The sequence below is a fragment of the Doryrhamphus excisus genome, chromosome 1 (genome assembly GCF_030265055.1).
Source record: "Doryrhamphus excisus isolate RoL2022-K1 chromosome 1, RoL_Dexc_1.0, whole genome shotgun sequence".
NCBI classification, from domain to species: Eukaryota; Metazoa; Chordata; class Actinopteri; order Syngnathiformes; family Syngnathidae; genus Doryrhamphus; species Doryrhamphus excisus.
Genome location: NC_080466.1, coordinates 44531918 through 44548779, shown reverse-complemented (window position 1 = coordinate 44548779; position 16862 = coordinate 44531918). Strand labels below are relative to the sequence as shown.

Sequence of the window (16862 nt, the reverse complement as noted above, 5' to 3'; positions counted from 1 at the left end):
TGGTGGCTGGCAAGCAGTCAAGAGCGTAACTCGCCTCTCACCCCAAAGAAAGCTGGGATAGGCTCCAGCATACCCGCGACCCTGGTGAGGATAAGCGCCATATAGAAATGGATGGCGTTATCTGGAGCTTGCTAGTTTTGTAGCTAAGTTAGTGTTTTAGTGTTTTTTCTTTTGTACTTGGAATTATTCTGATCCAAATCTTCCTTTACGAGTGCTGCCAGTCATTTTTTGTCTTAATGAAAACGTGTTACCACCCACTGAAGTTTAAAAGTAGTATATAGTAGCACCACGTGCCTGACCAGGAAAAGGGACAAGCGACCTAAAGCTCTTTCTTGGGGAGCTGTGTGATTATCACACAGACTGAAAAAGTAAGCCTTGACTCATGAGATTTGCAAGCGTCACGGCCAAAGTCATCAGACGGACCTGGCAACACTGGAACAAAGGAGCAGACTTCCACATCCGGACCAAGAGCGTCATTGATGAACTTGCAGATGGAGCAAAGCCGGCTGGCATGACTTGGCATCGGCTCAGCACCATTTCTATATCTGTGTTTGATGTCTGTGGACGGTGAAGGTGTAGCTAATAAAGTGCCCAGTGGGTGTACTTATGTCCTGAATCATTCGGTGCAACCCGAGGTTCCTAAGACCAGAACGGCTGAGGCCTCTGCGCTCCCATCCGGGCGACATGAACTCCAAGGTAGGTGTGACTTGGTTCGGTTTGAAGGCAGCACAATAGCCGTGTGGCTGACAAAGAAAAGAAAAGGTGATGTGTTCAGATGGAGCTACTGGGTCAAAATAACAATAAGCAGGCTCGCCCGGGGGAGGGGCTGATGGAGCCCAGGGACATCCTGGAATAAGTGAGACGGCGAGAGGGAGCGCCAGAGGACGAGGTGTGTCTGCCTGCCAGGGAGCGGCCATGCCAGTGAGTAATGAGGCAGCCACTGGAAGTGCCCCCTTCACACAATTATAAAGCGACGGGCTAATGCAACCGGGGGGGCTGCAGGAGAGAGGCCTTCCATCACTCCACTCCCCTTTCCTGGTGCCCCGGGAAGAACTCTTTATCTTTTCTTGACAGGCACCGCAACATACACCTGCGTCGAACAATCCAAGTGGAACTCATCCCAGGACGGAGCCCAAAAGCGGGACCAGTAACAAGGGTTGCATCCATCCTCTCGGCTGTACCGACTGTGTGAAGCTCACTCAGACTGGGAAAGTCCAGCGAATGGCACATTCCATACTTGCGTGTCTTTTACTTCTCAGCGAGCTCTACGGGGAACACTCTTGTGGTGAAAAGAGCCGTTTATTCCCACTGACAACAACCGCTGGGTTTTTCCTTGACTGGAATGGCTCTTCAGATGAATTACGGAACTCTTCTTCCAGCAGCTCACACAAATGTGTTTTGTGTTTCGCTCCCGTGTCTCCATCGGTTTCTGCTGTGGTCACACCAAAGGCCACTCAGTCCTGGATGAAGAGGTAAACATTTGCAGTCCTGCTGGACCGCTCGGTCATGCAGTATTAATGTACCTCTCTCAACACTTGTTAGGGATGAGGAACAACACACTCTAAAAGTAGCAGTAAAAATATCCCTTGAGTGTGCTAGCCCGAAACCCCACCATGTGTTGGCCTGTTGAATATTTTACCGGTGACCCTCCGACCTAGCATTAGCCGAGCGAAGAGTTTACATCGCATGGCACTCACCGCTGCCGCCTAACCTTGGCGATACGCTCCGCCGATTAGTAATACACATGTGTCGTCAGCAAACATTTGGCAAGACAGACGACATCCCTTATTCCCCCATCAATTCCATTCACATGACATTCACCCTTCCATTGTTTACGGCACATCCTGACCCGCAAATGTTCAACAACGCCATACAAACCTTCTCTTGTTGGTTCTAATCAGCCTCATCTTGATGAAGCTTTGAGTTATTGGGTGCCGGGTGGAACAATCCAAAAATGTAAGCAGCAACAGGACATCCGCTGTGTACTTGGTAGTACAAAGCCTTTCAAATACATCAATACACATACTCTGAAAATCAAGTGCAAAACTCCAAACATGGTCTGGGGGAGTTGGGAGCTCGAGGGAGTATTATTATTATTATTTATGATGAAATATTGTTGTTAAACATCTGCTCGAAATGTGCTGTGCTTTATGAAAACAATCAATTTTAGATTGTACGGAGGTCCTGTTTTTCGGTTTATATTGGATATCTGTTTTTATATTGATTTTAATTATGCCCATAGGTCTAAAAAAATATTTTGATGCCATAACCTATATTTCATAATACATACAGCCATCCCTCGCCATTTTACAGTTCACTCTATTAGCAAATTTCAAAAATATATCAATGAATAAATCACGCTTTTCTGTGGTTGAATACAGCCTATGAGTTAAAAACACAATACAAATACATTTTCATGCATATTTTATGTATTTTTGCCCAATTGAAGCTAGCATAAAAATTCCATCATTTAAAATGTATTTTAAATGAACTGAAACACAACCGTAAGGCTTTGATAAGATGCATTCAAAGATGCTGAATGATATTTATGAGATGAGCCGGATACACGTAAAGGAGTATCCATTACGTATAATGCAGTTTTGCAGAGTACGAGTATGAATGGAATACAAATCCTGATGATGCAACATTCTGTATTCACACTTCATGCTCTGTGATTGGCCAGTCAAACACAGCCCGCCCCTCCCGAGACAGGCTGGCTGGCTGCAGGACCTGCCCGTCATGTCTCAGGCCCGTGAAGCATTTCACTCCCACAAGAGAGCACAAAACGTCTTTCAGCCCTTTTTCATATTTTTTTGCTGTTTTTTATTTTAATTTTTTTACAATAACTATGGGACCTGGTGTTGCCATCAGAGAATTGATGAAAAGCGGTCCACTAAGCTAAAGTTAATTTCCATTTAAGGACCGAAATAATACTAATTATTTTAAGTCAAAGTGTTGAAATAAACTCTTAGAAAATCCATCAAGCTGGAGTTAAATGTTTCCTACAACTGTTCTTTGTTTTCATCGGCAACGATTGTGTTGACGCCCATGATGTTTCACACTTGCTATGTTAGCAGATAGAAAAGATGACTTCTCTCTGAGACGCAAGTACCATCTCACTCAGGCGCTAAAACGACGTTTGTTTGTATGCATCCTAACTTTGCGTAGCGTGAAAAGAAAAGTGGTATTTACTGTGTAATCCTCACGAGAGCCTTGCCGCCGGAACGTACCTTCTCAAGCTAGTCTTGTGCTTCCAACCAAAATGAAGTTAGCTACGACATGTCAAAACGCCACCGTACATGGAGGCCTGTGAACTTAAAAAAATGAGATTGTCTGTGTGCCAATGTCATAAAAAGTGGTGTAGCTTCTGTTCCATCATCAGTGCCTGACTGCTTTTACGTGCGGTTCCTTTATTTATGTGACAGGTGGGCTGTTTTCTACTCAGGTGCTGAGCAGTAGCTTTAGCGCTTTATGGTGTCACCACATGAGTGTGGCTTTTGATGGATGCTGTCCTCTGAGCCTATGAGACAGTCAAAGGGGTTAAACCAACCCGCTAAGATGGAGTGGGTGGCTGTGCTCTCCAGACTTTACTGAGGGGAGGTGAAGGGCATCGATGGGGCCATTGACTGGTCATTTTTCTCTGGGTGGCCCGCAGTGACAGCAGCCATTGAATGACTGGATGGGGTGATTATGTTTAAGGAGATCAATGGCTCATTGTTTTCAGCTTAGTGCAACGGCCAATTAAAAGCGGTTAATGAGAAAAGCTTGTGCATCTTGGGGGTGGATGTGGAGAAGATCATTCATCATATCTCAGGTTACCCAAATTGAACATTTCTGGTCAACGTTGGGGCAGTGCAAATGTGGTTAGCACGTCACCGCCTCGCATGTCTCTGTGGGGAGTTTGCAGGTTCCCGCCATGCTTGCGGTATGGTTTTCCGTCAGAGTCCACAAACCCCCACACCACCTCCCATGGAAAGCCTCCTCTACGTTGGAGCTGCCACAACTTGTGTATACTTTTTTTGTGACCTGCTGTCTTTTTGTCAATAAATTCATTGTAGAGCAACCAAAGTTCGATCCCGTGGTATTTGGGGCCTCTTCCACTTTATGGTTTCACATCCAGAAATGTCTTTGCATCTGCCAAGTGGCAAGCATGTTCCCAAGAAGTCACTGCCTTGACTGGGGTCAAGGTCATACATTCCCTCGTCTTGGTCACCAATGTGTTCTCCACCAAGTGGAGGCCAAGGCCACCGCCAGTTAGCATTTCCAACCTTCTTTGCTCTGGAGACCCCCAAGAAGTCCTTTTAACAACTTACACTCAAGTGTGTGCACCTGCAAGCTAGCTTTTTGCTTTTGTTGTTCCAACCAAGCAGATGCTGCAGCAGCGACCCAGGTCGTCTGTTTGCGTACGTGTGGGTTTGTTGTCCACCTGTGTCTCCACCATCGTGGTATCGACAAACAATACATGTTATGGGGGCTTTTGCAGAAACACGATGTGGGTGTTAAGCCTCAAGTCTACACAAATGTTCACGACTTTGTGTCATCTGTACAAGGGTGACAAAGTTTGAAAACAAGCTACACCGAATGTGAACGGGTACAAATGCTGTGATGCATGTTGGCTCCGCCTCCGTGCATCTTTTTGTTGCCAATGTCAATGTCACAAATGAAGCAGCATCCATCGCTGAAAAAAATAGGGTAAAATTGCACGTGCATATACGTTTTGTAGAATAGAATAGAATAGAATAGAATACCTTTTTTGTCACTATACACAGGTACAGAGCAGCTCCTTACGCTGATTTTGCACATCTTAACAGTGTTTGTGTTTTTCTTAATTTTTAAACATGATTTCATTCATGCTAATGTTTTGATGATGCAATCCTTGGATTACTGTCAAACCCTTGAGTGTAAAGGTTGAACGGAGGGCAGACGATGTGCTGCATTCCTAATGCGCTAACAAGCTAGGATCCCTGAACGGGAGTGAATGACGATACTTTGAACCGCGTGCCAGAAAAAGTCCAGCTGATTGTTCCTCCAACGTGAATTCATGCATGATGGAACATAACATTTTATTTACAACTTTTTAAAAGAATTTTAAAGGGTCAAACACATACCACAAACAAATAGTTTACCGTTTGGCCCAATTTGTTTTGTTTACCAAATAGCTGAAAAGAAAAGTTCTGTATGAGAAAATGCGTAGGGTGGCTTTGTGACAGCCGTCCCATTGCATATAAGTTTGATGAGGCTCATCAGAATTTCATAACTAGCCTGGAACTTCAACAACACCCCCCCCCCCCCCCCCCCCCGCTCCCCGATTACTGAGGATAATGTTTAAACATGCTACAAAGCATCGTTGAGCCGATTCCAAATGAGGGCCTTGCAGCCGGTGCCAGAAAACAAGTTTTCACGTCCCTCCTCTTGGCAGCTAATACCAATGTATATTTTATCACCAATTACACAATCATCATTTAGCCATGCCTGCTTGCGTAACAGCACCAAAATGGATTGTGTGGGAAGATAAATCCCTGGGAGGAGTAGAAATAGACCGTACTGGATGATTTTAGTTGATCTTCACTGCTGTGCTGCTATAATGTCTTAATAAGCTGTCATAATAATCCCAGTGACATACAGCAATATTGGTGAGAAAAGGAGGACGTGACAAAGTGTAGAAGACACGTGCTTCACTTGCCTGCGTGCTGGTCGGATTGTAGACATTGACACAAAGAATGACTTCACCGCAGAGGGATTTCATAGCTAGGTATGGGAATCACACAAAAATATGAAACAAGGATGGAAGCCTCTATTTATTGATGTGAATCCACATAATTGTACACAGCGTACACAGTACAATTGTTCCTCCATTTTTGTTAACATTTAATTCCCAAATTGGATTTGGTTTGATATCCCAGAATAATATATGTTCCCTAATAAAACATAACCATTTCCAGTACGGATAGCTAGTCAGGTATATAATAAAAAAATGATTATTTGGTGACATTTTGGTTTAATACAGTGGAACCAAAGTTCCTGGACGTTGGACGACGTCTAAATGTTTTTCCAACAGGAAGTAACGTTTAGGGATGAGCGAGTATCACGACTATCTGTATCTGTTGACCAATATAAATTATCTGTATTTTTTTAACTGTTTTCGGGGGGGGTGGGGCATAGTTCGGAAGAGGGTGTGGTTTAACCGTGTCTGTAAAACCGAGCGTCCCAAACCTTCTTTCAAACCTCCTTATCTGACACACGAGAATACGACACGGTAACATTTATTCACCCCACACATGAAAGTGAAAAAGTAAATCCAATGAACCATTTTTGACAACTTTGACTGATGTTCCGAGGCACACAGAATATTGTGATCTATGGCCATATAAACATGGAAGCTAGCAAAAGAAGGATAAGACGCCTGGCTTTCACCGTAAAAAGTTGGTTTTGACCTTTTTCTCTTCTGTCCTAATCAGCAGTGGAACATCGCTATGGTTCACGCCCTCCAGACCTCCAAATGATTGACAGAAACCACCGACCAATGTCGGCTTTTCCTGCCACGGCTGGTGATTGACTCCAGAAGAGTGTTCAACGTCACTTCCTACAGTACACCAACAACGACGTTAGATGATTGAATACGGCGCCAGGATTAAAAACTGTTATTTTGAATCCATGGAGACATGAAAATGACGACTAAAACTAAAGTGCGACTAACGATTATGCCGCGGTGACGGCGGAATGACGCGTGTTGCCATCTTTAGCAGGAGGTTTTCATTCGGGTGAATAAGAGATGCGAGGCCATGCTGGCCACAGCCCAGGTCGATGCTTCATCACCTGTATGGGCCTCCTCTCACGGACCCGTGTGACTCCAATGCGCACATCTTTATGGTTATTACAGTTAACGATTGCAGCGTGCCTCATTTACCAAGGCTCTATCAATATCAGTTCAGCACCATGAAATTACCCCGGTCCGGAGGGAGCAGCGTGACAAAGCGGATTAAGGAGGCCTCTGTAATACTCTGGCATATATAATGCTCCGTGTCATGGACTCATTCAGGCCCGTGGCAAGCGGACCCACTGCCAAGCCCGAGCCCTGTGAATGAGGGGTTGTGGGGGGTACTTATAGTTTAAATGTCAATTTGGGGGTTTATTACACTCACGGGCGTTCAGAAAAGCGATGGAGGCAAATAGCTGGCAGACATGGCGAAAAGCCCGAACACGCTCTTTGGAGAAAACACATTAAAAGTTCTCCCGAGCTTTCCCACACGTGCATAGAAAAAGTTCATCTATGCAGACTGTAACCTACTTGGATGTTCTTTCAGGTGGAATGATAACTTGGATGCTATGAGCTAGGCCTTAGCATAGCAGTAACGGGAGAACGGCTGTGACAGGTAATGATGTGTGCAGGGATTTGTTGCGGCAGCCAGAGACAGCTGGGATAGGCTCCAGCATGTGGACATAAAGGTGCTCCCCACACGGAATTGAGTTTAAGCACGGCGTGGGTTTCAACCCCAACAGTCGCCGTGTTTTGATCAGGGATTTTTATTGGGGATCAATGTGCCTGTTGTGAGGTAATTCTAACCTGCGGTAAAGTCTGGTGCTTGTGTGTCTCACTGAACATTTCTGAAACAGAATGAATGCATCTTCTGAATGCCTTGTTTGTATTTTAGTCCATTTTAGGCATTTTTAAGCATTTTTGACAAACCATTCAACCACGAAACAGTATGATTTATTCCTTGATTCGTGTTTGAACTCAGATTGAGCGACTGACATTCAGATGTCCAAGTGGTGAGGGATGACACGAGTGCTAATGACCCACGGCCGGGTAAAGGTCTATGGATCCTTTCTCTACTATTGCGTCTTTAGAATGCCACAAAAGCATCAGCATGCCAAGTCCACTCCTCCTTGGGCTTGATTGCACCCGGGCTCAATTCCAGCCAATGTCCACATGACACAGGTCACTGCGCACTGTAAAAGAAAATGGGATTGGCGACTAAATTGTCCATTTGATATCACCAAAGCTGCCTGTCTGAACGACACCATTGAGCACGCTTTAAAAAGTGTCATTCTTCTGCTGTCAGCCCTGCACGATGGATGCAATGCTCTCCACCAAAAAGCGAAGGAAGAAAAATGAAATCGCAAAAAGTATTCCTAAACCCTGAAACTGAAGTCCGAACAAAATATGGGATATTTGGGTGTGATGCAGACATTTACGAGCCCAGGTCTTTGGGGAGTGTTTCCTTTTACGAATCAAGACTGTGGTGACGGGGGACGCTGTAAAGTCCACCACGCAATGGCCTGTAAAAATCAAATCTGACCTGACTTGAATATTTACCAAGAAAGAAAACCGCTGGGTCATGGCAGCAGCACCTTTTTAAAATAACACACCGAGGTTCAGGATGACACAGCATAAACGATCCATGATGACAAATTAATCATTGGCCGACACATGAAATCATGTTAAAGATGCATGAAAAGTCATTGTGTGTGTGTCCAGTGTGAAGATTGCACTTTGCTTTACAAATAATATGCAGCAAGGTGGTGCATAATTGAAACCAAACAGTGGATGTTCCTTTACTTGCCTTTCGCTCTCTGACATTGGCGACTGTGCGTCTGATTTTACTGCTGGAATGCTGCTAGGCATGAGCGTCCAAATGACTAACGAACTAACTCACAGGGGCGCTGCTGGGAGCGTGACCATATAAGGGCATGCCCACAATGGACTTGAAGTCAAGATAATAGATTATTTACAGAAAATAGTGCCTACTTCATTGCCATGGCAACCAGCCGTCACCGACTTTGACAGTTTTACAATATTGGCCGGTCGTTGTAATTCAATTCAAGAATGAAAACACTGTGCAGCGTTTTGCGTCCTGTTGCGTGGGGATTTAATGCGTTTCATCGTTCCAACGCATGCCGTGTTGACATCACACGTTGCAGCCTAAAAGGTATAGTAAGTAAGGTATAGTATGGCTAACTACACGACTACGTCCGCTCTGGGCAGAGTAACAGTTTAATGGTTGTTTGCAATAAAATGCTTACAATTGTTGCGTTTGCATTTTGAATTTGACGGCCTACCGAGAACCTCCTTAAGATCCAACGGTGCAAGATGCAAATAGGTACTTTTTGATGAGGAGTTCAATAGCTCCCTCTCTTTCTCTCCGTCTGTCTGCGTGAGTGCCTTACTGTATAAGCCAGGACAGGTGTGCCGAGCCACACTTGCTCCATTTGCACCTAATTACCATAATCAAGTTGTCTCCAAATCTGCCACTACCATTCAAGAATGTAGCCTCTTCTCACTTCCTCTAGCCCCATTTGCAATTGGCTGGCTGCGGTTGCTTGGTTGTTACACCATTCTCCCTCATCCTCCCTAGCATCATTTTCACCAGACGAGAAATGTGCTACACGCTCCTCGGTTCCCCGTATTTGCAGCTAATGCTTTCACACGTTCAGAGGTGCTGCTCCAACTTGGACTGTAAATGCCGACGCATTCGTTGTCTGGTCAAGCATGAATTAGGGATGGACCAATCCCGATACCTGAATTTGGATATCAGTCGATACAGATTACATGCCAATACCGGAGCTCTGTTGGCTTTAATATTATTTTTGTTTATTAGGCAGCTATATGTACAAATATATGCATATATTAGGGATGAGCCAGATACTCCTTTTCAGACTTTAAATAAAGTACTGATACAAGCCCCGCCAACCCCGGCTAAACCACACCCACTTCCGGTTGATGCCCCGCCCCTTCCAAGTACAGATACAGATGATTTAGACGGTTGATCAGATGAGATACGGTGGTGTTAAACCTGTTAACAGGAAACTGTAAAATATGTACACAATTCCACATAACCATAGAAATCACAATATGATTTATTATAAATTATAATAGGACCACAGCTGACAACATAGCTTCTGCGACATCACATACCGTGAAATTATTTTTTTAACTTAGAACATCGATGGTCAGTAATCACACTTCATACACGGTCGTCCTTCGATATCTTCGATATATCGCAGATCACTCCCTCACTACGTTGCTGCTTTAAAAAAATAATAATACATGGTCGGTGTTCCGTGCTTGACTATTTTGCACATGTGCAGAACAGGGTTGTCGGGACAGATCGTGTAGTGTGGCGACACGCACTCATGATGGCCGACAGGCATACCGGCTGGATCAGAGATCTCCACAGGTGGTCGCGGTCAATTTTGATGAGTGATGATTGATTATTAGTTATGCCCATACCGGATTAGATCCGCCCCATCCCTCCAATGCATGGCTCCAACGAGTCAAGACTCTTAAAACTATCGGCCAAACGGTGAGGCGTCTTTCACTGCTCGTTCACTGCAGTTCCAGTTGCCAACGTATCAACACGGGAATCGTTTTTACTGTAAATGACGCATTGATGAGCTGATACGCCATCGATTACTTCACTGACAACGGACTTCCACGGGACAAGCAGTCCAAGTAGAGAGAAAAAGCAAGAAAAATCAATGTGCTAAACACGAAGATGTGATTTGGAAATTCAGAGTCCTGTCAAATGTGACATTTAGAGGCTGACCTTCTCTCAGTAGCAGCAAGGACAGGAGAGTGCTGAGTGCGGAGAAACCAGGCCCATGAAGCTGTCATGAATAGATGTAATTTCTTATGAGTGAAGGACACTATCGACTGAAGCATTATTTTATTCACTTGAATCATGTTTTCTTATTAGCTTGTTCCATGGCTCAAGGGACACACGGTTGATTTTTTCCAAGACGTTTCAGCTGTAGAACATCTCGTCATGGTGGATGCATTGCCGGCAAACTAGGGTGTGGTCTTTTGGGAAGTGTTTTGCCAAATATTTTCAATTCGAGGTTTGTCCGCATCCAGACTGTCTTGCGATGCTTTCTGCAAAGAGCTGTGAAACGTTATTGCAGACATGAACCGATTGTTTTGTGGTTATATTTGATTTGTTTCGGCAGGAAAACTTTGAGGTTGGAGCTCATTATCTTACGGTATAAAAACGTCACTAAGCACCGAGCTGATGGGGTGATATTTGCCATTATGTGGACAGTGGTGGTCCGCCATTGTTAGAGGTAATCATACGGCACACAGAGTATCCCACATACCTTTTAGCGACAATTTCCAAGTCCTGTTGGACACTTGAATGGAGACTATTGAGAGTCCATCACAATATAGCAATGTAGAGGAGATGAATTGTGGGCCAGTTGACATCAGACAATGATCATCTATTTTCATATCGCATGTCCCAGTGTCCTGAAATGGGTTTTTAACCAATTTCTCTACCCGGGGGAAAGAACCATGGCTATAATAGAACTGAGCTGGGGCTGTGTTGGAACACGCTGTTACGGACTATGAATGGGTTTTATTACAAAGATTTGACCGAAGTTTAGAATGAGATGACTCCAAATGATATCCATCAAAGCGTAATTCAGTCAGTCAGAATCATTGGTGTCTGCTTGATAAGCTTTTAAGCTGGAGATAATATCTTGATGTGGTAACATTTTGTCTTTGTTTCCCCACTGGGGCCACAACAGAGAGAAATGAGGCTGGTCCGGTGATTGTACCGTAACAATGTGGGAGACAATTCATTCCAGCCATGATTGATGACTGTATCATCAGCAAGCCTCCATCTCACATCCCAGAAGACATGAAAAAGACAATAGCATTTGCTCTCTGCTGGCATGATTTGTTTCTTCTGTATTTTGAAAGTTTGGATTTTATAATCTTGTGTGTCATCTTAGCAAGCAAAGATCTTTACATTGAGGTAAAAAGTGGCGCTTATTTTTGGGCCATCCATCCATCCACTCTCTATGCCGCTTGTCCTCACTGGGGTCGTGGGTATGCTGGAGCCTATCCCAGCCGTCTTTGGGCGAGAGGCGGGTGGCCAGCCAACGGCAGGGCGTTATTCAGGTCCAAATCTGTAAGAGTAAAGACCCAAAGCGTGGACCCGGCTCATAGTTAAACGGCTCCATCTGTCTCCATGTGCACGGTTCTGCTTACTGCCCACAGCGCCAGCTGTCTTGCTCTGCCGTTTCCCCAGTAGCTGCAAAATGACCTCAAAGTACAAATGAATGGATATTTCAAAGAAACTAGATCCTAAAATGAGTCCTAAACCCACTGGCCTTAGGGAGGAACATAAGTGATCCCGGAAGGCTCAGGGCCACCCCTGGCACCGTGTTGGTGTCTGGCAATTTCAGATTCACCACCTTTGATTTATACATCAGTGTAAATAACACGGTACCGTCTCGAGAGGATTTCTAACTATGAGTGAGTATTATCTATTCCTTAAGAAATCGGGAAACTCTATCCAATTGTAGATGACAAGTATTACTATATAATGTGCTTGTGTTGCAGTGCCAGTTGAGCAAAAGATGAGCTGCAGCGTTCTGAACCATTTGGAGGTGAAGCGAGCGGGGCCCACTAACTCTTACATGAAGTATGTTCCAGTAATCCAGTCTAGAATGAACACAAACATGGATTACTGTTTCAAAGTGTTTAGTGGAAAGAATGGGGCTGATCTTTGCTAGCCGCCTCAGATGATATCAACTTGAACTCGCCATTTCCCTGATCTGGCTGTCAAGTAGAAGATGGGCTTCTATTTTAACCCCCAGTTTGGTTGCAGTAGACCTAATATACTGTATGATCCCTTTTGTAGCCTGACGGCCATGGTGAATTCCAAAGAGCAACAATTGTCTGGTAAAAGTTCAGTGAAAGTGCTGGATTCATCAACAGAAAACGTCCAACTTTTGGGACATTAAGGAATTGTTGGCTATAAAGGTTGTTCGCACTAACCAGGCTGGCGGCTGGGACAAAAAGAGTTGGGGCACCTAATCCGAGTAAACAGGCACCAGCCAGCTGTTGATAGGGCCGGGGTCCAATGAGCACCAGGAGATGCAGAAGCCAGGGATTAAACCATACTTATCCGAGGATTCGTGGCATGACGCCCAAGAAAGATCTTCCCCCTCAGAAACCGGCTGCTTCATCTGCTCCAGTGAGATAGGGCAGAGGTGTGTCAAAGGTGAGATGGGATCCCCAACACAAGTGAAGGGGATCTGCATGGGGGAGCCAAAACTCAAGTATCCATGTCCATACCGGCTGTTGGCTTTTTCAGCCATTTGGTGCCATTTTTTGTAGCACAACAAACAAAGTCCAGTCTTCTTGTGTCCAGTTATCTTCTGCCACCATATTGACCTATTGGACTAAATAATGTGCAGTTGGGCCCAATAGTCAGCACGTCAGTGTGAATTCCTTTGGATCATCTGTGTGTGGAGTTGCCATGTTCTCCCAGTGCATAGGTCAGGTTCATTGGAATGTTTTTGGCACTGGCTGTATAAATTCCGATGATATGGTTGTATTCCATAAAGGCAGAGCCAAAGCTACTGGGATGCCAAAGATGCTGATGCCATGACTCTATGACCGTATCTGCCTGTGATTGACTGGTGACAAGCGGTATGGATGGATGATGTGCAATATATAATGTCAGATATGTGTATTTAAATATATTTCAGTTTGTGATAGAATGGGTGAAACAGGAGAGTAAATGATCCCCTGTAGTAGCTGTAGTTCACAGTTCAAACCCTCTTCTCAACCAAACTCCATGACTACCACCATGGTAGTCATCTCATGGTGGCATGCAGCCGTCATTAAGGACAACGTTGGACTTCCTTTGCTCTTCTTGAAGAGGGAGTGGTTCATTTTTACAAGCAATGTATAGCGGAATCAATGCTGAACTGGAAGATGGCGTCATACCGTCACATCAAACTATTGCCAATCTATTAGATTTCATATCCATCCCAATGAGTGTCACAGGCTATTATAGCCATTAAAAACAATTACTGGGATGCTTACTGTACTTTTTACTGCTTCCCTTACTTACACTTTTGAACCACAGTTGAGTTTTCACTTCATACCCCTGTTACACAGAAGCGTGACATAATACGTGAATTATAGAGCCTGAGCCCCACAGAATGAATATTGACAGCGTTTGTACTTCAGGCATTGTATTGTATTTTAGCAGCCAAACCAGTTGGAATGAAATGAGAAGCTGGGTCCTCTCATCAGTCTTGCCTCTACATACTTGTAAATGTAATCAATGCCACCAGGGTGGACTATGAAATCATGCGGCTGCACGTCAAAGTGGGACCCAACTGGCTGTGAATACTAATGGCGAGCGGAGCATCTGCCGAGTTCGGAGATGAAGGCCAGCACACAAGGACAGGAGACCAGGAAACATTCCGGTCAAATCCTCACTCGATCTCTTGTTCAGTATCAGATTTAAAGAATAAAGCTACATTTTCAAATGAGACAAAATGCTTGACTTTTCAGTCAATGGTTGTATTGTTATTGCAAAGCGTCGCATCCAAAGAGCATATCAATTTTGAACAAGATACGCTTGAGTTGATCAAGAGCCCAAAGCAGCAGACGTGGAATGTGTTCTTTTGATCAATACTGTTTGCTGCCTCATTTCACTGGTCATTGCTTATGTGCTGCTGATGCTCCAAATTGGGATTGGGCGATAAGTGATTCTCCCCTGACAGTCAGATGAGCCGTCTAGACGGGCAATGAAGAACAGATCTTCTTCTCCTCTTCTCTATACTGCTTTCCAACATCCTGGCTGTCTGACCGCCCACCCACCACCACCCATCCACCCATCCACTCATCCATCCACCCATCTACTCATCCATCCACTCATCCACTCATCCATCCACCCATCCACTCATGCATCCACCCATCCACTCATCCATCCACCCATCCATGGCTCTCCAAGGTAGGTCAAAGAAAGATCCTGTTTGGCAGCTCATTCCTCAATGTGACGAAAGCTGCTTGTTAGAGACTGATCACGTTTCTGTGAGTCTCCCATGCACACACACCAGGTAGCACCATCTTGTCCAGGTAGCACCATCTTGTCCTGGTAGCACCATCTTATCCTGGTAGCACCATCTTATCCTGGTAGCACCATCTTATCCAGGTAGCACCATCTTATCCTGGTAGCACCATCTCGTCCAGGTAGCATCATCTTATCCAGGTAGCACCATCTTGTCCAGGTAGCACCATCTTATCCAGGTAGCACCATCTTGTCCAGGTAGCACCATCTTATCCTGGTAGCACCATCTTGTCCAGGTAGCATCATCTTATCCTGGTAGCACCATCTTGTCCAGGTAGCACCATCTTATCCTGGTAGCACCATCTTATCCTGGTAGCACCATCTTATCCTGGTAGCACCATCTTATCCTGGTAGCACCATCTTATCCTGGTAGCACCATCTCGTCCAGGTAGCATCATCTTATCCAGGTAGCACCATCTTATCCAGGTAGCACCATCTTATCCTGGTAGCACCATCTTGTCCAGGTAGCACCATCTTATCCTGGTAGCACCATCTTGTCCAGGTAGCACCATCTTGTCCAGGTAGCACCATCTTATCCTGGTAGCACCATCTTGTCCAGGTAGCATCATCTTATCCAGGTAGCACCATCTTATCCAGGTAGCACCATCTCGTCCAGGTAGCATCATCTTATCCAGGTAGCACCATCTTATCCAGGTAGCACCATCTTATCCAGGTAGCATCATCTTATCCTGGTAGCATCATCTTATCCAGGTAGCACCATCTTATCCTGGTAGCACCATCTTGTCCAGGTAGCACCATCTTATCCAGGTAGCACCATCTCGTCCAGGTAGCATCATCTTATCCAGGTAGCACCATCTTATCCAGGTAGCACCATCTTATCCTGGTAGCACCATCTTGTCCAGGTAGCACCATCTTATCCAGGTAGCACCATCTTATCCTGGTAGCACCATCTTGTCCAGGTAGCACCATCTTATCCTGGTAGCACCATCTTGTCCAGGTAGCACCATCTTATCCAGGTAGCACCATCTCGTCCAGGTAGCACCATCTCGTCCAGGTAGCATCATCTTATCCAGGTAGCACCATCTCGTCCAGGTAGCACCATCTCGTCCAGGTAGCATCATCTTATCCAGGTAGCACCATCTTATCCTGGTAGCATCATCTTATCCAGGTAGCACCATCTCGTCCAGGTAGCATCATCTTATCCAGGTAGCACCATCTTATCCAGGTAGCACCATCTCGTCCAGGTAGCATCATCTTATCCAGGTAGCACCATCTTTCAGTCCAATACTTGTCTTCGAATGTCTCTTGGCGTCAGCGCTAGCTCTTTCTTTCATCAGCTAACAGCTCAATCCACAAACACCACCACATTTCACTGTGGTCACTGACCAAGCTTCCTCCACAGACTCTTTTTCATCAAATCCAACATATTTCCACACCATTAGTACACTGTCAAATAACAATTTCAAAGAGTGTTGTGACAATGGCTTCAACGAGGTTGTATGCAGCACAAGCTGATGCGCCGCAATGTGATAGAATTCCATTAGTTCTCTTGACACCTTTACCACGAGTTCCATCAAGCCGTAATTTGTACACTATTACACTAATATGTCACTTTAAACAGAATGAATTGCCGTGATGGCATTTGCAAGCTGTTTCTTACTCGCATATCAAATCAGAAGCCGCTCTGGTGGCTCAGCAACAGATGTCGGATGATAAGAGTAAAGCTCACGTCGTTGTGTTTGACATTCTTAATCAGTGTCTCTGTTTACTCGTTTACAAGCGTCCTTTCCAACAGACAGCAATCCATGCCGTTGAAACACACACTCGTTGAAATGAAACAGACCCATTCATCCTCACACCGTTGCTTGAAATGTACTCCTTTGTCAGAGGCCGATTCCAACTCAATTCAACACACAATTGCTCTCAAACTTAATGAATCATGTTGGCTTTTAAGAAGAATTGGTTGTCAGTGTTGTAAGGACTTGGCACAACCTGTTTGGCCTTTTGTTGGTCTGTCTGCTTGGAAAA

At 44.9% G+C, this 16862-nt stretch overlaps 1 protein-coding gene across 2 annotated transcripts in view; it reads right to left on the bottom strand.

Annotated features, from left to right (window-relative positions):
* Positions 1-16862, bottom strand: part of LOC131126473 (chemokine-like protein TAFA-1) — a 103613-nt gene that overhangs the window by 17289 nt on the left and 69462 nt on the right. The window lies entirely within an intron of this gene.